Source organism: Rattus norvegicus, chromosome 18 (assembly GCF_021556685.1).
Source record: "Rattus norvegicus strain SHRSP/BbbUtx chromosome 18, alternate assembly SHRSP_T2T, whole genome shotgun sequence".
Taxonomy (NCBI): Eukaryota; Metazoa; Chordata; class Mammalia; order Rodentia; family Muridae; genus Rattus; species Rattus norvegicus.
The window spans coordinates 27563973-27588735 of NC_141551.1; the positions used below are offsets into that span (position 1 = coordinate 27563973).

At 55.2% G+C, this 24763-nt stretch overlaps 1 protein-coding gene and 1 long non-coding RNA gene across 14 annotated transcripts in view; one reads left to right on the plus strand and one right to left on the minus strand.

Annotated features, from left to right (window-relative positions):
* Positions 1 to 2339: 2339 nt before the first annotated feature.
* Positions 2340 to 24763, plus strand: part of Cxxc5 (CXXC finger protein 5) — a 31471-nt gene continuing 9047 nt past the window's right edge. For 2 of the 13 annotated variants that reach the window (XM_087592453.1, XM_087592448.1), the window contains exons 1-3: positions 2757 to 2831; positions 3026 to 3209; positions 14216 to 14297. The gene's annotated coding sequence lies outside the window, so the exon portion shown is untranslated. Of the gene's footprint in view, positions 2403 to 2756; positions 3210 to 3295; positions 3368 to 11331; positions 13628 to 14215; positions 14298 to 24763 lie in introns of those variants that run through there. The other 11 variants (XM_087592458.1, XM_087592451.1, XM_087592450.1 and 8 more) reach the window with 8 other exon arrangements.
* LOC147999726 (uncharacterized) lies at positions 2998 to 4050 on the minus strand. Its single transcript, XR_015642865.1, has 2 exons — positions 3667 to 4050; positions 2998 to 3532 (listed from the first exon to the last, which is right to left on the minus strand). It is a non-coding gene; the product is annotated as an uncharacterized LOC147999726 (long non-coding RNA).

A 24763-nucleotide genomic window follows, 5' to 3' on the forward strand; every position in this document is an offset into this window, starting at 1 on the left:
TATTCTCTCTGGCTCCCAAGTAGATTGGACAGGTGAGGATCTGGATCTCCCAGTTGCTGAGGTACAAAATGGGAAGGCTCTGAGATCAAAGGAGGCCAGGCACTCATTTCCTCCCAAGAAGTCAAGCCCATTGGGACACCTGGCTCCCTCTGTCACAGCCCCCTTAGCCTTGGGCTTCTTCAGTTTGCTGGGAGTCTCAAAGAAAAGTGCCTAATAACAGTTTCCCTGGCCAAATAGTGTCTGGCAAGTTAAGGACTAGATAGACTCTGCTTCAGAGTTTTGTTTCTTTTAAATGCATATGGATTCATATGTGGAAGTCAGAGGCTGGGGTGCACAGAGGTGTGTGAACTAGAGGACAACTTCAGGAGTCATCGTTAGGAGTGGCTGTAAACCTTCTCAGGGTTAGTTAGGGCTTCTCACTGGAGCTCACTAATTAGGATGGCTGGCTTGTAAGCCCTGGGGATTTTTCTGTCTTTGCCTCTTCAATGTTGGGTTTACAAGCCCAGGTTCAGGGGATCAAAATCAAGTCTTCCTATTGGTAAAAAGGAAAGCACTTTTGTTTACCGAGTGACCCAGACTCTCTGCCCTGAGACCTCCCAGCACAGACACCCCACCTTACCCCTCCCCCGTGTACAGGGCTTGATTCTGCACTGGTTCTAGGCTTCAAGGATAGGCAGGTCCTTTTACTTCCTGGGTCAGGGTCTCAGGCTTGCTGCTCACCCTTAAGGAGCAGGTCCCTCCTCACAGTCAGTGTCCCAGCTTCCCCAATAAGGAGGGGTAAGTGTTAGAGCATCCTAGAACACACAGACCCAGGATTCTGCCTCCTTTTTCCTTGTATGGTCTGTGCCAAAAAGCGCCTGGCAAGGTGAGGACCAGAATTGCCAAGTAGTCTGGGGTTTAGAATAGCAGTGTGTCCACTGTCTTAGGACTGTTTCCAGACAGGCCGTGGTGACGTACACCTTTAGTTCCAGCACGCAGAAGGCAGAGGCAAGTGGATCTCTCTGAATTCATGGCCAGCCCTGTCTGTGGAGTGAGTTTCAGACCCACCAGTACTATGGAGTGAGGCTCTGTCAGGAGAAGAAAGAGACAAACAAAAGAACTGTTTACGGGGTTGGGGATTTGGTTCAGTGGTAGAGCGCTTGCCTAGGAAGCGCAAGGTCCTGGGTTCAATCCCCAGCCCCGAAAAATAGAAAAAAAAAAAAAAAAGAACTGTTTACATGGCAAGCACCTCTTTACCTCGCTGTCAGGCTTACTTGGGGCGACTGTGAAGAAACCAGCTAGAGGTTAAGGGGAGCTAAACACCTCTGGGAGACCATTCTTTGACAGTAGGTAAGAACTGGCCAGGGGATGGACTCACTCCTTGTGGTCTGGATGTCAGGAGTAGGAAAAAGGTAACACAACCCAGGTGAGCCCTGCCCTTGAACATATCACCACCCCACTCCAACTGGCCCATACGTGGTCCATACACTGATGGCTCAGAGGGTGGCTCTAGGGAGACCCACAACCAGAGAGGAAGCAGCTGTGGGAGGCAATTTCACTTCTCCCATAGAGGCCAGACTCTGTGGCTGGCGGCACCCGGGTCACTGCAGTTAACTCTCTGTTATCTGGACTCCAACTGATTTTAGACTGTAATACATAGCACCAAGTTGATGCCTCTAACCTCACTGTTCCTTCCCCATGGGTCTAGAGGCTGTGTTTTCTCTGGCCTGAAGGCCTGACTACTGCAACCCTGACCTCCCGATCGAATCCCTTGAGACTGCATAACTATCACCCCAGGAACCATAGGAGGCTCTTTGGGTAGTTGAGAAGACATCGGATGTAGGTAGGATTAACCCAAGCTGGGCAGGTAAGGGAGGGGACTTTGTCAAAGGGCAGAGGCACAGATGGAATAGGTGCAAAGAAATGCTGTCCCAAGTCTGCTGTTCCCACCAGGCACTGACTCTTGCGCAGGGCTGAGATTTAGCTAGTTATCTACTTAATGTTGCTTGGTTCCAGGTACTATTACAGGCTCCCGGTTCATAGCCCACGGCTCTAGAGCACCAGTGTAAATGCTTTAGCTCCGGTATTATAGTTGGGTAGGAGCCTGCCTCCTAAAAAAAACAAAAACAAAAAAAAAACCTCCAAACAAACCAAAATGTTCTCTTTCTGATTAGTTTCTTCATCTGTGAAATGGGAACAGGACTCTGCCTCCTTTTCTTCTGGTGGAATTAATATCTATTGAATGCAGGAAAGTGTTTTTGGGAAGGGTGCGGTCTTTGAACTGAGAGTCTAGCAGACTGTACAGCACCTGAGATGGGGGGGGGGGGGGATGAGCAGCCGAACCTTCCTTCTCAATCCCTGTAGCTTGTTGCCCCACTGAACAGTTGAGCAGGGAGCAGAAGGTCTGTGGATTTTCCACGGAGGTGCGTCTTCAAGTCCAGGCATCGCTTACAAAAGGGCCGTGTGGTATTTATTTATTTACTTTATGTATTTGTAAAGTTGCATGGAAAAAAGGTGCAGCTTGAAGCGCGAGGGAGCTCAGCCTGGGAGGCCCTCGCCAGGACGCGGGGATCTTGAGGCGCAGCGGCTGCGACTCCTGCTTCAGAGCCTGCGGCGTCCAAGTGGCCAAAGCTGATCTGGGAGGGAGGCCGCGGAGGAGGGAGGGAATCCGAGGTGGAGGGGGGGTGTGAGGGAGCCGCTAGTCCGGTCCGGGTTTTGCCGGCAGCCCCCGGGCAGCGTTCGGAGCTCCTGCCCGGGCGGGCGCGCGGCGCGGCGGCAGAGGCGGCGGAGCCTGAGCTGGGATGTAGAGGCGGCGGCGAGAGCAGGCGTCCGAGCAGAGCCAGAAGAGGAGAGCCTCACCCCCCGACAGCCTGGCCCCGCGTCCCAGCCAGCGCCTAGCCATGCGCGCCGCCTGCTGAGTCCGGGCGCCGCACGCCGAGTCCTTCGCCCGCCGCGCCGCGAGGCGCTGCGCTCCGGGGTGATTAGTTGCTTTTTGTTGTTTTTTAATTTGGGCCGCGGGGAGGGGGAGGAGGGGCAGGTGCTGCAGGCTCCCCCCCCCTCCCCGCCTCAGGCCAGCCGCGGCGGCGCGACTCCGGCTCTGGCCCCGGGCGCGGCGGGCGACTGGAGCGGAGCGCACCGCGGCGGTGCCCAGAGCGGAGCGCAGCTCCCCGCCCCGCCCCTCCCCCTCGGCCTCGCGGCGACCGTGGCGGCTCGGACGACTCGCGGAGCCGGTAGGTGTCGGGCCCTCCCCCGCCCCCCCCGGGAGGCCAGCCCCCTCCCCTTCCCCGCCTCCCTCCCTCTCCTCCCCCGGGGCTCCGTGCGCGGCCGGGGCCGGAGTTCGCCGCAAGTCCGCGGAAAGTTTGGCGGCGCGGGTTCCCCCGAAGTTCAGGTGCGGAGAGCCAGGGATGGGGAAGGAGGGGTCGGTGTTTGGGAGGGGCGGGGGACGCCCGCAGCCTGAGCCGCCGGGGCCTGGGAGACCTAGCTCCGGTGATCGCTCGGTGGCCGCTGCTATATCCAAGCCTTCCCAAGCCGCAGTATGCTCGGTCGCAGATCACTGAGTTCAGACAAAAAGAGGGGTTTTAGGGTCGAGGACGGCGGGCTGGGAGCGGAGGAGCGGGGCCGGGGCTCTCCCTGCGGGGGACGCTTCCTTCCCCATCGCTGTAGCTCGCGGGCGCCGGGGGTCCTCACCTCGCAGTGCTGGGCGGGTGCTGCGCCTGCGGGGGCGGCTGCTTGCAGGTCTGCGGCGCACACTCCCCGCATCAGACCCCACTCGCTGCCCTGTTTTCAGGGACGATCCTAATTGCCCGGAGTGCTTCGGACCACGAGTGGCCTTGCCTCCCCTTAGACTTTGTAGAGGTAGCGGCTACTTCTGTTTTCCCCCTCGGGCTCCTCGCCCCCGCTGCCTGCAGGGTGCCTGGCGGGCTAATCAAGTTTGACCTTTTTTTTTTCCCCCGTCAAAGTATATCACCTCCACCTCCGCCGGCTAGGCGGCCTCTCTCTGTCCTTTACGGCCTTGGGGAGTCTCGGACTGCCTCTCCGCGTGTGCCCAGCTGCGTGCAAAGCCGGGGACGCAGAAGCCGGGGGGGGGTGTTCCTCAGCTGCAGGTCTGCAGGGGGCGGGCATCCCAGGCTCCTGCCACGCTGCTCTGGCCCCGAATTTACCCTCGAAGTCCCGCCCGAGCCCCCTCCCTTTCGCATCCCTGGAGCCGGGGTTGAACTGCCGCGAGAGGAATGTGTTAATTTTCTTACTGGGGGAAGTTGTCCTCGCCCGGAATGGGCTGTTTTCCGGCGGGGAGCACGGGGTGCGCCTGGCTTTGTTTATGAATAGGTTGGACCGAAAGTGAGGGTCCCCGTTTCTAAAATAGGGAACCTGTCACAAGTGCTAGAGCGCACCGGAAAGAGCAAATTTTCCTTTTTTTTTTTCCTCCCTGGGGAATCGTAAGGGGTGCGCAGAGTTGGGTTGGTGCCATGGGTTGCAAGGAGGTACCATTAGATTTGGGGGGTTCTGTAGTGACTCATCTGGAAATACTTGCTCCCCTTGTCTCCTGAAAAGTAGGGGGAATGAAGGTTTGGCAGCCGCACCCTACAATGCTCCCCGGGACCCTGGGTGGTCTGAGAGTTGGGTCTTCCAGATGGGAGTACCCAAAACGAGATGCGGATTAGGCCCTTGATCTCGCCTTTCCTTGTGTCCCTTGCTGTTTGGAGCCCTTGGTTTTGTAGCGCGTCCCCCTCCCACCCCACCCCACCCCCCGCCGCGCGGGTTTGCCCAGGAAGCACTAGGGAAGGGGGCGTGTGATCGCTGGCCCTCGCCCCCGCCCCGCCGGAGCCGCCCCAGGGCCGCGGGCAAACAGAGTCCCTTTCAAGTTTTCCGCTGGGGCCGCCTGGCGGGGGCTGCGAGCGCGGTCGCTGCGGACTTGTTTGGAGCGCGGTTTGAACGCCCAGCGCCACCTCAGTTGTCCCCATCCAACGGGTTCGGGGTGTACGGTCCTAGGGGTGGACCATTTAAGTGAGATGGGTAGGGAGCGCCTATTAGCCTAAGCTTGACCTGACCCTCTCCTGAAAGACTACGGTTCCTCAAGTTGTTGGTGGAAACCCTTCCCATCTCCTTTTTGAGAGTAGTAAGAGGAGACTGTCCGTCCTCGTCTACTTCGACTGTAACTGCATGGTGTTGATTTAGCAGTTCCTTAGATGAGAGTCAAGCTGGAGCTTGTTGTTGGGGGGGTAGCGGCGCGCTCTGCAGCTGTGGCCCCCCTCAGAACGGAAACTGCCCTCCTTAGGGAGGAGGGAGGGGTGACAGTTTGAATTTTTTTTTTGCCCCGGGGAGGGGTGGGAACAGCTGAGGGAGATTGGCCTCTGGGTTACTAGTCAGTCCTGGTAGCCCTGTAGGTGCCTCCCCTTGCGTCCTGGTAGGAGCTGGATTCTCTGGGGGAAGCCCCTAGCTAAGCTTGAGTCGTCCCCCCCCCCCCATCCCCCTTCCAAGTTGGAGCAGAGGGTCTTCTGAAGAAGCCTGGCCCTTGGCTGGCTGGCTTGTTAGTGCTTATTTATGTGTTGTGTTTGGGCTCGGTTTCCCCGGCTCAGCAGGTGACCCTGGCCTGGGCCTCCTATCTCTCCTGTTGACTTACCGGAGGGCCAATGGCCTCCCCTTTATCACGTGAGGCCTGGAATGTCCACCAGGCTGGGCTGAGCTGCGCTGCGCTGCGTGGGGGAAGGGGAGTGGGGAGGGCTCTCAATCCAAGGCTCAAGCCCCTCACGCTTAGGTGTCCAAGGGCTTCCACCGTGACCCTTTATTTTTTCCTTTCTGATACCCAGTTAGTTGGCAAGTGTGAAATTGAGGCCCATTTGAGTGTGGGGGCATGCATGTCTCAGTAGGTTAAGTCCTACCTTCTTTAGGTCCCCACCTAGATACTCATGGGAGCATGCAATGCTTCTTCCCAGGAAGAGGGAGAGAGCTTTGGACTGAGTTAAAGCCAATTGAGTTCCTAGGGTGCGTGGTGAGATAGAAAAAAATGGAGGAATACACTTGGGACAGACCTGGTTCTGCTCTTAATTCTGTGGGATGCAGTAATCATTTAGTTGCAAGTAATTCTCTAGCATTTGCCTTCAGTGGTCTTGGATGGGGCAGGTTAACCCACTGTCATTTTAGGTAATAAATTTATTCAGCCTCTGATGGGTACTGAGCACCTCAACATTCTGGAGTGCACATTCTGCCTCCGATCTGGAGGTGCAGGAGAGTGGAGGATCTTCCAGCCCCTACCATTGGTCTCATTCTAGAGCTGTGTGTGTGTGTGTGTGTGTGTGTGTGTGTGTGTGTGTGTGTGTGTGTGTGTGTACACATGTGGGAGTGTGAAGTGTCCTTGAGTATATTAATAGTTAAACTCTCACTCATAGCTGGAACTCACCAGACCACAAAAAAGCCTCCCCCGTTACTCACGCGCTACTGCCCAACAAGAATATCCCACTAAAGTTTTTTTCTGCATTCTCTTACTTCCCTCTTGCTCTGTCCGCTCTCCTCAGGGCACAGCCCACCTTCCCAGGCTGCTGGCAGTGAGAAAGGACTGCCCATTCAAAGATCTTGAAAGCGCCGACCCTTCTTCTTCTGCCCCTAAAATCCAGAGGCAGTTATCAACTGGCAGAGATGGGGTTGTGTGGCACTATGTCTGATCTATGTGACAACCTGGATGGTAGATCTTTCTTCAAGTCTGTGTTTAGAATGTGTGTGTCTGAAGATGTGGAAGAGTAAGATGTATGATTTAATATAAATGGATGGTTATGTGTCTGCGTTGTATACATTACATATTCTAATGTTATATATACACCTCATGCACTTAAGTCTGAAATTGTATGTCTGTAGGTCGGCCATGTCCCTATGTAATAGATACGGTATGTTTCGAGTACTTGGAATTTTGTAGAGTTTGTGGTTTGTATGTGTTTGTTTTGAGATAGGGTCTTACTGCGTAACCCTGGCTGACCTGGAACTTACTATGTAAACCAGGTTAGTCTTGAACTCAAAAAATACCTGCTTGCCTCTGCCTCCCAAATTCTGGAATTAAAGATGTGCCCTACCTAACTCCTGGCTCCTAGCTTGTATCCATGTATCTGATAGATATGGATAGGTGGGCGGGTAGACAGATAGTGTCAGTCTACTCCTTCAGTGGTATGTGTCTGGATTGTATCTGAGTAAACCTAAGAGTGGACATTTTTAGGCTGGGTGGGCAGTTAGTTGTCAATAGCTAGTGTCTTTGTGTTTCTTGTCTCTTTCTATAATCCGTTGGCCATTCTGACTTTCTGAGTCCCTTGCTCCCTGCTTGTGAAGAAGCCCAGAGACTCAAAACCTTCTCCACTCAGCTGTATTCCCCTCCCCCCAGCAGTAGTAACCAGGCAGTCTCCTGGTCTGCCTGCCTCTGGGAGTTTTGGAAGCTGTGGCGGGAGACAGGCTGGGGCCAGGGTGACAGCACACATCCACAGCGATGGCAGCCTGTGATTATAAGAATAAAAGGATTTTAAGGTCATGGGTGTTATTTTATGTTTCTCCCCTGTGCTGGAGCCGGCGGCAGCAGAGGTCCACAGTAGTGTGTCTGCAGGTTGGTGTATGCCCCTGTGCAGGTGAACATCAGTGTGTGTGTGCTTTACCCTAGAGCATAACCACATATGTACATGCATGAGCAGAACCTGTGCCAGTCCTTGGGCTTGCCCTGGATTTTCCAGGGGGTGGGGGGTGATTCCCAGTTAAACTTCCTGCTGTCGGGCATCCCACAGAACTGAAACTCTTGACAGTCTTCTAAGGGAGAGTGGTCTAGCCTCAAGCCTTGCTTACTTAATTTCCTTTCCTCTAGTTGAATCCTTCAGGCTTCAAGAATAGCTGAGCCCAGTCACCTGGACAAGGCCACATCTTGGGGTGTCACTGCCTGCCCCTGGCCCAGCTCCAGCCTCTGTAATTGCATTCTGCGGCCTAATCCCCCGCCAGCTCAATTAGATTGCAAATTCTTCTTCATTTCCTGCCTCTTGATGCTGGCCTCCCTCTGGGTTTGCAGGGATTGGGGGTGGTAGGCAATCCCAACTTCCCTTCTACTAGCACTAGGGAATTTGGGAGAGTGATTAGTTCCTAGCCCTAGAGCTGAAGTCAGAACCCCTGGGGACTAGACAGGGTTCCACTAGCCCTTCAGAGCCAACTACAGAATCCTTCTGTCCAGAAGCAGGGTCTCTTTTAGCTGGTACAGGCCTACCTGTGGAATAGGCAGATCCCTTTAGTCAGATTCCTAGGCTGTACCTTGTCCCTGGCCTCAGTAGGCTGTGCCCCCTCCCACAGCAGCTACCACTTACCTAGCACAGCAGTTAGGATTCACTATGTGGCTCAGGCCAGCCCTTACACTGGCCCAGACCCTTCTATCTTTGCCTTCCCAAGTACAGGGACAAATGTGGCCAGTTCTTCAGCCATCGCCTCCCTTTCCACCTTCTTCTGATGTCTGGTCCCAGCCATAATACTTTTAGGGGCCCATAGGCCCACCCAGGCTTTCTACTGGCTCCCCCTAATAACCATCCCTGGACTCATCAGACCTGGTTGTGAGTCCTGACCACTACATGGTTGACTGTATGGCATACTGACGGACAGATTTTATCTCTACCAACCTGTTTCCTTATCTCTGAGATGGGTCAATAAGTGGCTCCTTCCTCATGAGACCAGTTTTAGATTGAATACAAGGATTGGGCATGAGGAGAGGGCCTAGATTCGTCCACTCAGCAATCACAGAAGTTGACCCCTCTTTGGGGGGGGGTCGTTTGTTTGTTTGTTTTCTTAAGACAGGCTCTGTAGAGATAGCCTCAGCTGCCCTGGAGTCACTATGTAGAGATATGTAGACCAACCAGGCTGACCTCAAACTGGAGGAGATCTGCCTGCCTCTGCTGGAATTGAAGGCTTAGAAGTGGCATTTATAGTATAGTATTTATAGTATTAACTATTTTCAGTGAATTGGGGTGGGGAGGACAACCTATATCTCTAATAACCAGGGATGTGACCTTCTGCCTTACTCTCACCACACTGGAGTTTATCTTCCCCATCTGCAAAGTGGACCGATGGGACTGGCCTCAGGGCCCCCAAAGGCCTGTGGGATGCTTAGCCCCATGGGCTCCCACATGGTATTTGCTCTCTCCTTTCTTTCCTCACATTAAGCCTGGTGTGGGTGGAACTACGCAGACACAGAGGGCAAGGGGCTGGCCAAGGTCATGAGGTTGGTAATGGGGCCAGGGAATGGCCTGCTGGCTCAGCTGAGCTGTGAGGCACAGCCTTCCCTCCCCGCTGGTCACTGAAAAGTGGTATGGTAGCTTGCTTGCCTGGTTGTTGTTGTTGTTGTTTCTCCTCCTCTTCCTCTTCCTCCTCCTTTCCTTTTTTTTTTCCCCTGGGAAGGGGAGTCCATCCCCTCTTCTCCCAAGAGACACCCATGACAGCCACTGAGCTGACAGTCCTCCTGGCTTTAATACTGGGGTGACTGGAAGCTCTGGAAGGCTGGCTGGGCCCAGCTCAGCCTGAGGGGAGAGGGAACTATAAAGTTCTTCCTATTACCAGTCCCCGTGGCCCCTCCCGCCCTCTGCGTGTCCTCTGTTGGACAGACTGTGACAGAGGTGGGGGCTGCTTTCAGCCTCAGGCTCCCCTATCGCTTACTGGCTAGTCTTCTGAATTCTATGACCTCTGTCACTCACTGGCCTGGGCTCTTTAATATTTCATAGCCCTTCAAGTCGACCCCCTGCCCCAGCCCACAGGGCCCCCTTTGTCTGCCCTGCCCCCCATCTTTGTCACTGAGTTACTGACCCAGAGGCTGTCTCTACCTTCTGGCACTGTGACCGCCCCTGTTGCCTTCCCTGTCTTTCTTGACCCTCCTACTCTACACCTCCACTGGCCACACGCACACCCCTCTGATCTCTCCCTGGCATCTCTGACTGTCTCATCTGCTTTTCCTCCATTTTCCTCTTTTGTTGGTCTCCCCTTCCCAGTGGAACAGAAACCGTGGCAACTGGTCTGCCTGCCTGTCCTTGCGCCCTCCGCCCCTTCCTGCCCCCTCCTCCGGCCGGCCGGTCTGGCTGGCTGGCTGGCTTGAGAGCTGGTTTTATTTATTTTTCTGTTTGTTTGGGAAGAGGGCAGTGGCAGCCCGAGGCCTGGCTGCTGCACTCGCTCCGCTTAGAGCAGTGGGCAGGCAGCCCTGATGGCCTCCCAGGAATGTGGCTGGGACGCCCAGAGCTGTATTTACTCCCCTCCAGCTGCTGGGCTCAACAGGGCAGAGCCAGGCCTGCCCAGTGGCCCCTGGGGAGCCTTGGACTCACTCTGTCCTGTCTGGCAGACCCCACGTGGCTTTTGGGGGGACCAATCCCTCCCTTGCCTCTGACCTCCTCCGACCTCCTCAGGCTCTCCCGGTCTGCCAGCAGGAATACTTGTTTGCCATGCTGGAATAAGCCTACAGTGAGGGTACTGGGGGCCTGGTACCCAACAGCCACCCTATCTCCCATCGAGGGGCCTAACTAACCCTAGGCCTGTAATCTCCTGGCCAGAACTATGCAAAACATCACTCGAGGCCTCTCTCATTGGGTCTAGTGCCTGTGCTTGGCACAGTCCCCCAGCTCTGCCCAGATGATGGGCAGGGGTGCGTGAGGAAGGTACAGAACCAGAGTAGCTGGACCCCTCAGGGCCCTCACCCAGGCCCCATGTGCACACATCTCAGTGGTTCCATACACACTTGAGCAGTGAGACCTGCTTAGTCACAAGCACTACTGGGTTGTACTTCCTGTCAGTAACTCCCTCATTCATCAGATGCTTACAAGGGTTTTGAGCCTGCTCGCTGCCAGCCTTGCAAATGGGTTGTGGCAGTGGCTTCATTGTGTACCCCAGTGCCTGGCACCATGTAAGTGTTTGAAAGGTTTTAGCTATTGTCATCAGACCCTGCCCCCAAACAGATATGAGAAAACCTAGCCCACCCTAAGCCCCTGAGTGATGCTACTGTGTTAGCATCCTCCTGGCCTTTCTTTGCTGTTAATCCCACTGTAGACTTGGGAGTTGGGTGTTGTTTGTACCTAACTGTATACAAGTGAGGGAAGTTAGAGTCTGTGACTTGACACTGACAACTGAGTTGTATGCCAGGCCATGAGGACCCTAAGGACCCTCGAGTTGGTCAGCGTGTGATAGTTTTTTCTGCACCTTCCACTCTGCCTGAATGTTTACCAAACATGAGCCTGCAGTCCTCTCCACCACCCTGACTCCATCAGCCCAGCAGGGAAAAAGGCTGGTTGAAGAGTTGGGTAAATGAATGAATGAACTGGCAGTGGGAGTGGACTTTCCCAATGTACACTGGGGTGCAGGGGTCGGGGTGGGGGTGTAGATGGGCGGTTATGTGGCTCGGTGAAGCATTGTGGGAAGTGAAGTGCTGAGTGGCCAGGACTGAAAGATGTGACCAAAGACCAACAACCTGCTGGGCGGAAACCGGTGTGCAAGTCACAGCTTTTCCTTGGACCTCAGTGTTTCTGTCTGTCAATTGGACTCCAATTTGGAGTTTTTTTGGCTGGCTACCAGCTGGCCTAGACTGGGGCCAGCCTGGGAGGTGAAGGGACTGTGGTGGGAAGCAGGAAGCAGTGGGTGGTGAAGACAGGAAGATAAAGCCAAGAGCTTGGCTTGGAACCTGAGAAGCAGGGAGACCAGTACTGACCTGATGTGGGCTTGGCCCTCCCTTTGGGGGCGAGCACAGGCTCACAACCCCCAGCTACGAACTCTAGGCCCAGCATAAACTCATTTCCTGACATCTGTGCAGTGAGTGGCCCTGTGCGCCAGGAGGAGGTGGCCTGTCCCTTGGGGTTACACTGGTTCCTCCCCCAGCCCATAGGGCACCCCAGCTTTGTCATCTCCTGATGACCCAGCCCCTCTCCTGCCTAGCCCTCTTCCTTAAGGCTTCGTGGGAGATTGGTAGGAGATGGAGGTGGGTTGGGCACAGCAGGCCCTTCCCAGAGCTGAAGGACTCTGGCAGTCTAGGATTTTAGTGACAGGAGTCTAGGATTATAGACTGTTCGCAGTGAAAAGCTGTTTTAAGTTGGGGCTCTTGTCGTGTTGGGGTTCTAGAGTCACCAACGAGTAGGTTTTCCCGTGGGAAGGAGGCACGAACGGTCATGCTCTGAACACTGGAGCGTGGGGCTGGCATTGGGGGCTTTCCTGAGGTTGCTGAGCCGGGAGACCTCAAGGGACACGAACCTGTCCCAGGGACTGAAAGGCCAGTTCCACATGTAGCGGGTGGGCCCTGGGCCCAGTCAGGCAGCAAGGGGCTGTGGCTGGCCTGCAGACACAGGAGGGGCCCTCCCTGTGGCAGCCTGCCGCCTGCTGCCCACGCTTGCTTCCCGAGGCACCAGTGTGAGGAGGAAACTCAGGCTGTTGCTTCCAGCGACAGCAGGCAGGGCCGGGCGGCTTCCCAGCTCCCCCTCTGACTCATGGCTGCCTGCAGCTCCCCTCCCCTGGGGTCCTCAGCAACCCCATCTGTGCAATGGGGAGAGGAGGCTTTGTCCCACAGTATGTGGTTCACTGCCACGGTGAGGCCAGGAATCTTCCCAGGACCATGTTAAGCTGTGGGAAGTGACAGAATGGTCCAGAAGAGCCTGGGACACTGGCCTTTCTCCAGCCACTGAGGTCTCTCCTCTGTTCTCCCCGTTAGTTTGGGAAAGGTATGGCTGGATTCCTGAGCGAAAGATGTAGGTTTATGGAGTAGATAAGAAAGAAAACTGATCGGTTTCACAGTAAGATAGGTTAGGAAGCCTGCCCCTCCCCTTCAAGGGACTCCTTCATGGCTTCAGTATGCCCATCTGTGAAATGGATCATTTTATCCCACAAGTCAATGTCTACAACTAGGTCCAGTCAAGTGGCACATCTCCCAGGGAGAGGGGAGTCCTTGGCTGCAGGAATGGGGTAGGGGAATCTGATTGGGTCACAGGGGTAATTCCTAGGCAGTGGCCGAAGGAAAATCCCAGCTGCCGTCCTAGAAGACTTGACAAGCTGGACAGGAAGCAGCAGTGAGCAGACTTGCGTCCCGGTTCCCCCCCACCCCCCAGGCCTACATGGAGTCATCCTGAGCCTGGCAGCTGGGTGGGTGTGCCCCTCACGGCAGGAGAGCTGGAACGCACCCCCCCATGCTCTGTAAAGGGGGGCTATGACTGCCAAGAGGGGTTGGGCCCTCATCCAGATTTCAGAGCCTTCTGATGCCCTCAGCTATGTCCTGAGGTATTACTACCTGTGGGGGGGGGGGGGTAGCGGGGTGGCACGGAGTGGCAGGTGTGGTTTCATTTGTCCAGGAGAATGGGAAACCCCTGGAATGGCCTCCTAAGAGGGTGAGAGATCAGAAGGGATGTAGGCAGCTGCCACCCAGACAGACTGGCTTGCTCACAGTACCCTCCCCTGTCCCCCACGCTCAGGACCAGGAACTGGGGATAGCGTTGTGTGAATTGAGACTGGTCTCTCCGGTCCTCTCTTCCCCGCCCCAACTGTCCACCAGGCTCTGGGCTCTGGTCCCTTCGCATCCCTGGCTGCGTCTGCAGAACCCCCTGGGAAGATGGGAGGAGGCACAGCAAGCGGGCGCAGAACAGCGGGCGCCTGCTCAGCCAAGTGTTTTGCACGAGCTGTCAGAGACAGACAGGCACGTGGGGAATTCGGTGCATGTGGGGCTGGGGGAAGCAGCGGGTGGGCAGGAGAGGAGCTGTGGCTGCCTCTCGGCCTGCTGAACCCCGAGGAGATGACTGACCCCCCCCCACCCTCCACCCCAGCTATACCACAGCAGTGTGGGTTTGGTAATGGACCCTCTGCAGGGTCCAAGCTGGGAGAGGCTCCTCTGCTGAAGTTAGGGTCCAGACAGGTATTCTGGCCCTACTGACTGTAGCCTCCAGGAAATAGCGGCTGTCATGTGCACACAAACACACACACACTCACACACTCACACACTCCCCCCGCCCCAGCCTGGCACAACTTGTCTCCTGGCCAGAGTCTGCTTTGGTAGATTGGAGAAGCTTAGCATTGCCCAGTCTGAGCAAGGGAAAGGCAGAATGGAGGAAGCTGTGTTTATGAGCTAAAGTTGATACTGTGGGAAAGGAACCTCTCAGCTTTTGTAACCACTAGGCAAAGACCCCAACTTAGTGCTCTCGTGAATTATCCTTAATAAATCCTGCTAAGCAGGACCGAGCCCAGACCTGAGTAATACTTGATTTTTTTTTTTTTTTTCACAACTAAGACCCAGAGAGGCGTTCACTGGCCCAAGGTGACACAGACCATCCATCCTTCCCTCTATACCCGTGTGGAGCCAGTATGAAGAGGTGAGCTTTGGGGTTTGCTGGGGGTGGGGTGGGGCTAAATTTAGTCATCACTGCGTAGCTGAGGCCTCTGGGAGCAGCTGTTGGTGCACAGACAGAGGCCTAAAGCTGCATTTAGTCTGGACAGAAATATCCTACCACCCACCCACCCACTGCTTGGGCAGCCTGGCTGTGGGCTTGCTCCCTGAGGGGCAGCTTGCTGGGTCGCCCGACAGGCAAGATGACCCGATAGGCTTTTCCCAGATCAGATTTCTATGAAACAGGAACCGAAGCGAGAGACTGGGCCATGGGGGCCAGGGCAGTCAGAGCCCGGGGGGGGGGGGGGGGGGGGGCAAGGACGCCTTTCTAGCCTCTCCTGCTCCTTGCTGATGCAGCCTCCCCTTCACAGAGGCCTGGGGAAGCAGCAGGTTATTTATCAAGCCAGCCTCCCCGCCGAGCGTCTGCCCGCGCGCCTCCTCCCCACCTCTTGTGCTGGCGGCCATGAGCCCAGCAGAGCAGGGTGAGCAGGGCGGGCGGGTGGCGAGATTAGCTCAGGAGACGTGAGTCACTCCATCCCTAGCAGCAAGCAGAGCACACACTCAATGCAGTCCCACTCTCAGCACAGCCAGGGACCTAGAGGATATATCTGGCTTCAGCACACCTAATTCCGCCGGCTTCAGCAGAACCCATTGCCCGCCTGCTCCAGACTCACTCACATACGTGAGTACCTGGTCCCGGTACATGTACATGCTAGCACGGATTCGGCACTCAGGCATGCCCTGTCACCGGCAGGCATAGGTAGGAAGAGAAGCCACACTCCCCCTCACGGACCTTGTATACCTCCCCATCCAGGGTCAAGCAGTGATCTCTAGGCCGTGGCTTGCACCTTATGAGGCTGTGGTGTTAGGCCTGGAGCGCCAACACAGCAGTGCCTGTTGTACGCACTTGCATGTACACAACACGTGTGGTTAGACTGCTTATCTCCAGTCGTCTTGCCTTCTGATTCTGAGATGGGAGTGGGAGAGTGCTTTTCCTATCATTAGTCTACTATTGGCCCCATTTGGGGACCCAGTTGCCCTCATCGTAGGGATCTGTAGCTCAAGCAGTGTATACTCGAGGGTAGGCAAGGAAAAGAGGCAGATAGGCTAGGGGGAGGAGAGGACGGTGAAGGAATGCTGTGGAAAATCCATTTTCCCAGAAGTGTCCGGCTCTCTCCCTACTCAAGGTGGGGTCTGTGAGAGATGGGAGTGTGCCAAGGTCTGGGGAAGGAAGGACACATCTTGTCAGTGAGCTCTGTCCAAGGAGTCTGTGCCGCTTAGCCTGGCATTCGCTTTTCTCTGTCCCCTCATTCCCCTCCAGCTAGCACCCTGAGACTTGCGATTTGGCCACACCTCCTAGCCTGCACGGCGCTGGTCTGACAAGAGGGCCTGGGCTCTGAGGTTGGCAGAGCGCCTGCAGTGGTGTCTAAGCCTTAGCTCCACTGGGGCCAGGGCCTGCCTGCCCTCCCACACAGAACCAGAGACATACTGTTTCTCATACAGGAAGTGAGAGAAGTGAGCTGGGTGGGCACAGCCTTATAAGCAGGAGGGGTATTGACACCACTGTCCAGCACCTCTGTCATAGGGTGCAGCAGGCTCCCACCTTCTGGTCTCCTCTGCATAAGATGGTCAGGGCGAAGGAGAGGGTTCCAGAAAGGCTGAGACACTCAGAATACTAGACTCCTCCCTGAGCTGGGGACTCTGATTTTGGCTATTACCTGCTGTGTCGTGCCCAAGCTTTGTTTTGTTTTGGTTTGGTTTTTGTTGAGACAAAGTCTCACTGTATGTGTAGCCTTGGCTGCCTAGAACTCAAGTATGTAGACCAGGATGGCTCCAGACTCATAGAGATCTGCCTACCTCTGCCTCCCAGATACCGATATCAAAGACGTGCACCACCATACCCCGCCTGCCAGGTTCTCTGTCATCATTTCTTGTCTATAAAACGAACCAAGTGCCATCTTGGTATTACAGCCGCACTGAGGAAAGTGATGAGGGCTGAGGGGTGCTCTCCAGCAGAGCCCATGCCCGGTACGTGTGAGTTTCTGGGTTTAGTCCCCATTGAGCCCTGAGGACTAGTGCTGAACTCCTGTCTGCTCTACCAAAGCTAGATTCCCCCCCCAGGGGTGTGGGGGACAGCACCTTCAGGAAGCATCCTTAATTAGATTGTCATGGTCTGGAGCTGTTCTCAGATGCACGCAGAAGTGAGGAAGCTCAGCTGAGTGGCAGGAGACAAGGGGGTTGATCGGGTAGATTCAGAACAGAGGAACTTGGCGCCTCACATCCTGGAAGGAAAGAGTCAGCCATAATAATTCCAGAGCTACTGACACAATAGTGCCAACACGGGGTGGGTGTGGAAAGGGTAACCATACGTGTAGGTGGGCTCTTCCTGTGGTCAGAAGAGGCACGGGCCCATCTGGCTGATAAGCGACCTTCAGACCCAAACTCGCACGTATTTCCTGGGGTCTGCATCTCAGTGAGTGGGGACTGCTGTGTATGGGGGTGGGAGTAACAGAAGAGTAAGGGAGTGACAGCTCACAGGGAAACCAGGGCCTTGGACATCCAGTATCCATGGCTAGTATCACTTGATGCCAGTAAAAATAACAAGCTAGCCCTGTATCAAGAGCTTCAGGTGTTTGGTCTGCAGACCCTATGAGTTGGGGTTGTTATGTGTTGTGATCCAAACTAGGCTTGAAGCTTAGCAGCTTGCTTGTCTGGGATCCTCTGGGTAGAACGGGGATAGGACCTGACTCCAAAGCCCCAAGTGTACCCTTTAGCTTCCTGAACCTATGCTTTCCCAGGGCAGGGATGCTTCCCCACTTGCAGAATCTCAGGTAAGGAATGAGTAATGGTTGCTATTGAGTCTGCTGGTCCTTTGGGCCTAAGGAGAGTTAGCACCCACGAGGATGCAACAAGGCTGTGGCAAGCCCTGAGAAATTTCAGCACCAGGCTCGAACCACCTAGGCACCTGCTTGAGGGTCTTTCCCCTCCCCCAGTTCCGTCTTGCTGCCTCTCTTTTCTCTGAGAAACCTCTTTAGAGAGAGGTTGGGAGGTCCCTTAAGCAAACATTTCCCTTTGGGTACACAAGGGCAGTCCTGAAAACGCCCCTGTCTCCCATCGCCCGGTTGGTTTGCCACTTAACCAATCAGAGCCCCCGGTTCCACGTGGTCACGGGTGATCACTAAAGCTTCTCCAAGTTAGGTTGACTTGGCTGCAGGTTGGTCCCCCACCTCAGGTCATTTCCTCTTTTTGGTCAGAGTCCCTCTCAAATGACTGACTCCTCTCCTGGCTGTTTCAAAGCAGAAGATATTCTCTCATAGGTCCTGTGCTAGCATTCAGTTGTTGCTGTCCCCATGCTATCGTGGAGACATGGGGCAGCAGGGTGGGCTGTAAAGTTGGACCAACCAACATTGATTAAAAAAAAACAAAACAAAAAACCTTAAACCTTTGCTGCCCAAGCTTGAGTGACCTTGGCCACTCACTGCCCCTGTCTGAGCCTCAACATCTTTATCTGTGAGGTGGAAGAACCGTGCCGCCCTTGTCTCTGGGCTGCTGTGAAGATCAAACAGGACCTTGTGAACAGTACCTAGCTAGACTTTCACAGATGATGGTAACCGTAAGCCCTTCCCCCAACCCTGGCCTTCTGGTTTCCATCCCTCCAGCCTTGGTCAGGAGGATTCTGGGAAGGAGATGGTGCCAGTCTGCTAGCTCAGCCAGCTTGGCCACTGACCTTCAGAGCACCCAGGCTGTCAAGGCCGCCTGCCCGCCTGCAGGTCGGGTGGCGGGGAGCGCCAGGCAGCTCCTTGCCTGACGCCACCCGCCCCTGCTCCCACTCTCCTCTCTCCCTCTCTGCGCCTGTGTGTGAGCTAATTAATCTCAGCCCCTTTGGGAAATTAGACCGCAGCCGCGTTCTCAGCCTCATGGAGCCCGTGCTGCTACTGGGCCAAGACCTGCTATGTTTGGGGGCACTGAGATGTGTGTGTGTTGGTGGGGTACCAAGAGCAGCAGCAAGGTGAGCTCAGCAGGACACAGAAGTCTCTGAGAACCCTTCAGTTTTGGGCTGAGGGGCTCTGGTCTTCGTTCATCTCTCCTCAAGACAGTTTCCATAAGGACGCTAGGCAAACTCCCAGTTAATAATGAAACCAAACCTCCTGTGTCCGTTTCAACTCCCAGGTTGTCACAGTCATCCCTCACCGTGCTCCACCTTAGTGTGGGGGCATCCCTCACCGTGCTCCACCTCAGCGTGGGTCATCTTATTGCTTACCCAGCTAGGAGGCTGATGGAGACAGATGTAATTATGGAATTTTGCTTGGGAAATTAATTTGAAAAAGTTAATTAATTGGCGGTTCCGGAGGTGGCAGGCTCCACGCCCAGCTGGCTTTGTTGACGTCAGTACTGACCCGCTGGAGACATGCAGCTTCCTGGGCAAGCGAGGAGAGGGGCCCCGGTGACCCCACTATACAGCTCTGGGACAGGTAGATGGGAACAGAAGGGCGCTCGTGCCTTGGCCCATGGTGGGCGTCTGGGCAGCAGAGTTTCTTAGCTAGGTCTATTGAGGATGACTTGCAGTCCTAAAAACTGGCCTCTTGTCTGAATGCTAGTGGCCATGGTCAGCTTCCCTAGTGTACTGACCTCAGTGCCACAGATGTCCAGTTCTTCAAAGAACATATCTTTTGAGTTTCCACTTTTTCCAAGAGTGATGTGGTTGTGCCATTAAGCAACCCAGGTTGTTAAGCTGGTGCTACATCGAGATGGGGCAGAGGATCGCTTAGTCTTCCTCTCAAAGGATGGGCTCAGCAATGGATTCCTGCAGACACTGTCCATGGACCATAGTCACCCCCCTCCAGCCTGTCACCCCTGGTGCCATTTTACTCTCTCCTGCATCCCAGCTTCCTGTCAGAAGACCTAGCTGAATGAGATGGGCTGGAAGCCCTGTGCAAGCCACGGTGGTAGAAATCTCTATCCAACTTCAGGTCTCCTGTGAGGCCATTGACCACATGCTTCAGTGGGACTAAGTTCTAGTGTCTGAGGAAATGTGGGTACTCTCTAAAGAGTGACCGGGGCTGGGGCATTTCCTCATTGCCCCAGACCATCACTGGGGTAAGGGGCATGGGCTCCATAGACCCGTGAGCCCCAAACTGCATAGTCTTGGGCAAGCCCCTTATCTTCCCTAAGCCTCCTTTCTTCATCTGGGAAATCTGAAGCCCATGGAAGGGTCTGGACAGCTGTAACCAACTGCAGTGTCTCCTTTGCCTGACTGGTGGTCGGAGAGTGACTCTGGGGCTGTGCCGCCCAGCAGGGTCTGGAGGATACCTGGTGTACAGTGCACGAGATATGTTTGTAAGGAACCTGAGACCAAGCATCTAGCTAGCAGGCCTGGACCTGGGGCAGAGTCTACAGTGTACTCCATCTCTAGAATTCCTGGGGGCCTATCAGGCCCTACTATAGAAGTGGCTCAGTGGGAGGCACATTTGCTGTGCTTCCAGAGGACCTGGGTTCAAGTCTCAGGGCCCTCATCAGGTAAGCTAACCACCTCAGTAGATAACCTCAGTTCCAAGGGATCCAAAGCTTTTGGGCTCAACAGTCACGAGTGTGACACACACACACACACACACACACACTCTCTCTCTCTCTCTCTCTTTAAAAATGTTAGACATATCAGGTGTAGTGCTTTAATTAGGAGGCAGGGGCAAGCAGCTCTGGGGTCTGCTTTTTAAGAAAAGAAAAGAAACAGTGTATTTAGTAGCAATTTGCATCTCAATGTCAGTCTGGTGTAACTTGTGGGTCTAAGTTTCTTGGAGATCTGACCCAGGGTTTGGGTTAAGTGGACCACATCCTCTCCCTGAGCATCCCATAGGCTAGCCAGAGGGAAGGAGAGCCTCACCATGGACCTCACTTGTTCAAGACCTGTCACTACCCTACCATGTTAGCTATGGTATGTGTTCACATGTTCTCTGGATGAACCGTTAGATGGTTAGATGTCTCTGTGTGTCCCTGAGACCAGGAGCTCCCAAAGGGTGGTGTCTATAGCATCTCGCAGCATCCGGTCTGGCTCAGAGTTATCTATCACAACATTAGGGACTTTAGGCTTCTCTATTCCCATTTTACAGGTAGGCCAAGGCCCTGCGAGTACAAGAACTCTTGAGACCTGAAAACTCTGGGTGAGGGCTTCTAGCATTGGGGGTGGGGTGGGGCTCAGAAGGAGGGTCTTAACCTTGCTGGGCCTCGGTTCCTTTGAAAGCCGTGATCTTTAGTACTTCTTCACCCTGTGGTGCTGGGGCAGTGAGTGGTTAAAAGAGCCTCTGCCGGTTCCGGTTAAAAGCGTCCTTAAGCGTTCACGGTTATTACCATTGATGCTGTAGGTTGTTATCTTGGTGTTATTCATGCTTCCTGGGTCTCCCAGCTGCTGCTGTGGCTGTGCCTAGACTCAGAGCCTGAGCCTGGTCCACCGAAGAGACGTTGCAGCTCCTAATTAAAACTCCAAAGAGATGGCCTGGGTGTTTAAATTTTGCTACAGGGTCCCACCCCCGCCAAGTACTTCCCCCAGTCCCTCTTCTCCACTGCAGTGGGTTCAGAGTTCTCTCCCAGTCTCAGGTAGAGGGACTGCCCCCAGGCAAAAGCCTCCCCAAATTTCCCCTGCCACTCCCTCCGCCTCCCAGACCTCTGGGGCCATGAATCATTTATGAGGCAAAAATGAAACCAATTAAGGACAAACTTTGAAAGCCTCTAATTGCCGCGCCTGGTGGCATGGAGGAGTGAGGGGCGGCAGTACTGCTCACTGCCGAGTCTCCTTGGCCCCAGCCCTCCTTCCCAGGCTTCCTGCCCGCTGCGTCTCGGGTGCGTCTCCGGGCGCCACCACCTCCTGGCCGCTCTCGGACGTGCCTGCGCTGCTCTGGGCAGCCGCCTGGCGCCCGCCCCGTCCTCCCAGTCGGACTAATTAGACCCGGCTCCCTCCTGCGCTGCCCGCTCCAGGCCCGAGGTGATGGCGGCTCAGCCTGCCCTTCTGGGGCATGTGCCCCAAAGCTGGCCGCCTTTCCCAGGCTGAACGGCAGCCTGCTTGGCTTATCCTAGACAAGCCTAGGGTGCCTGTGTCCTCAGAGCCTGGGGTCCACGTAACTAGGCGAAGAGCTGGGCAGAGACTGATGAAAGGCGAGCTGGGGAGAGGAGGGAGACTGTTGAGCTTCAGGGGTGTTGCATTGGTGAGCAGGATACTCAATGCCTGTCAGAGACCGACAGAGCTGACCTTATGCAGATTCTTGGGTTTGGTGATTCCAGCAGGTGGAGGTCAGAATCTGAACCCAGCAGGACCTGCCTCCCTGCAGCAAACCAGAGGAGCCAGCCTTATGTCCTGCTAGCTGTGCTGGGGGCCATGCAAGCCCTGGGCACTCCGGCACACTGTTTGCTCAAACAGAATTTCCGTGCTTGTGTTTTTCCATAATTATATTAGCAGGTGGGATTTTTCCTCGGGGAAGCACTTTGAGGGGGAGCGCTGTGGCTGTGTCCCCGCCTGCTCCAAGCGTGAGCTCACACTCAGCTCTGCCCGCCTGCCTGCCGGAATGATTTTTTAATTATGCAGCCAGTGCTCGGAATTGCTAATCCACCTCTAGCCCAGCGTCCCCTGCTGCAGCTCACACCCCAGCCCCTTGCTGCCATCCCCCCAAGGGGCAGTACCCAGCTATACACCCATCATTGCATACTGGGGGACACAACTGCTACAGCGAGGGAGCGAGGTCCAGAGTCTCTCGGGGGAGGCAGCCGAGCTGCTCTTTGTCTCCCATTCCAGCCCTATCCCAACCTTGCTTGCATTGGCCGGCTGTGTCTCTGGAAGAGGGTAGGGCAGTGATTGGTACCTATCCCCGAGAATGTGTCATCAACAGCAGGAAATGTTAGTCCATCCGTCCTGCTTCTATGACCCCCGAGGACATGAGCATACAAGTACTATCTTTGTCCCTGTCAGACTCGACTTTGCTTCACTTCCACGCTCTCAGACACACAGCTAAGCTGCAGCACAATGGCCAACTCCATGCTGCTCACATTTGGTCACACCTGAGGGCTGGAGTACCCTCAGGAGGCCCTGTGGCTGGATCCCCTCCCAGCCACCTCCACACCCCGGGCTTTCTCCTTTCCCATCCCTGGTGGGGGTCTGCCTGTGGCTGGCCTGTAAGAGCCTCAATCGACCCTGGCCTGGGGAAGGGGGGGCAGGCTGAAGCATAGAGGCAGCGGGTGGCTGTAGCTCCTCTCCAGGCGCCCAGCTGTGGCATCTGTCAAGGTCAGATAGCGACTCCGGAACCAGCCAGCTTGGCCCCATGGCCCCTCTCGCCTCATTATTTTTGTGTTCCGGGGTTGCGACGACACCTCCCTCCCTCCTTCCCTCCCACCCCTTCAGTCTCCTGCGTCTTGCCTGCCTCCCCCACGCCTCTGCAGGGAGGGCCTGCGGTCTAGGGGCTTTTGTTTTCCCATCTTTACCACACTAAGGCCAGGCAGGCCGGCGGCTAGATGCTGACCAGAGCTGTTAGACCTTGAACAGCAGACAGGTGCCTCACCCGTGGTTGGGATTCTCAGCTAAAACAGTGAATTGGCTTCTCAGAGGGACACACTGAACCTGGGTGCAGCCCAGCCCCCACCACACTGCAGGCACACCTGTGGGCAGCTTCCTGTTTCCATAAGGGCCCTGGCAGCTGGCACCAGTTCCCAACTGCACCATCCCCATCACACTCAGGCCCCGCCTGGGCTCACAGTGCACACACTGCTGTCTCACAGCTAAGGCAGGTTAACACGCGGGCCAGAAGAACCTGCAGACACTCAACCCACCATAGTTAATGCTCTACTTGCAAACAACACTAATGGCTGTGTATGTCCTGAGGTGTGGAAAGCACGCCCCTCCTCCTTGCACACTGGGAGCTTATATTCCAAATACCTCCACCTGTGTTGGTGCATAGCCATGTGTATAATAGCACTCTTCGTCCTCAAAGGCTGATGCCTTGGACTTCGTCTGCACCGGGCCACACCCACAGCCCACCAGATGCAGCCCCCAAACCTATGTCTGACATGCTTCCCTTGGTAGATACTTAGTCCAGCTCCTCAGGACACAGATTCTGCTTCATACTCCCTTCTTCCCAGGTACCCTATGTTTCTTAGTTACACACCCAAGGGGGCTTTTATCCCCTGAAATGCTGGGAAAAGGGGTCTGCTTGGTGTGCCCTGTCCAGAGTGTGGGAAAGGGTGGTTTGGCAGTCATGTTGCCTCACCCACCTGGCCCAAGAGCATCCTGGTGGGTAGGATGGGGGTGGTTCCAGGTGGGTCATGACAACTTAGGTGCCACAGTTTCTGGTTAGGGTGTATAAATATGGGGGGTTAGGATGTGGGCCTGTTCTAGATCCCCTAGAGTCTCCAGGGCAGCCACAGCCATCCACTCACTTCCTCCTCCAGCTGTGGACTGCTGTGGTTGTTACTGGGAGGGGGAGAACCTAGAGGTTTAGTGGTGACTGGACCCCCCCACCCCCAGGAAACTCAAAACCCTGGGCCAGCCGAGTGGCGGGTTGGGGCAGGCACAAAGAAGGCCTCTGTGCAGCCTGGCTGGGCTGCCCACAGGATTCTGGGGGAGGCAGCAAGAGCCGGTTTCCGTCCCCGTTCTGCTTCCTGCGGAGGCTGCCGGAATGCCCGGAGCTCTCTTGCCCAGCCAGGCTGGGCCACCCCACAGCCCCTTCCCCTGTCTTCCCCTGGGCTTGGTACAGTTGCAGACTTCTCAGCAGTAGTACTTGGTATGACGTCCCTAGAGCCACCAGAACAACCCTTGGGATCCGCCTTCTCCTTCTTAGCCAGGGTTAGAAAGCCAGGCCCTGGAGTCTGGGTTCAAACTGTGACTCTGTCACCTACTGACCTGGTGACCTCAGGCAGTTAGTTAGTTAAAAGGGCATCTTTTAGTTAAAAGGGTGTAGTCAGAGTCGAGTAGTAGGCTACAAGGCCTGGGTGTGGTGGCTCATGCCTTTTACCCCAGCTCTTGGGAAGCAGAGGCAGGCAGATATCTTGAGCTCCAGGAGAGACCGTGTTTCAAAATAGCTACAAGGAAAACAAAGTATAAGAAAAATGTTCAGCAGTGCCTGACTTGCTGTCACATCCCCTTAGGCAACCAGAGCTAGAGGGCACCAAGTGTCTTCTTGCCCCTCAGTAGGCCAGATTCCACCTGTGGCCTTGCTCACCTGCAAATCCTGTGACTCGCACAGGCCTCCTGTCAGGCCTCTAGAGCTCTACCACTCTGGGTAGCTGGATGAGGAGTCACTTTCCCAAACTCTTTTTTTGTACCTGTCTTCTTCCCCTTTGAACCTAATTAAGAAGGGTACTAGCTGTTCTTGCAGTGGACCCAGGATTGGTTTCCAGTACATACACGACAGTTTACAACTTCCTGTAACTCCTGTTCTAGGTGATACTGTGTTCTGGTCTCCTTGGTCACCAAAC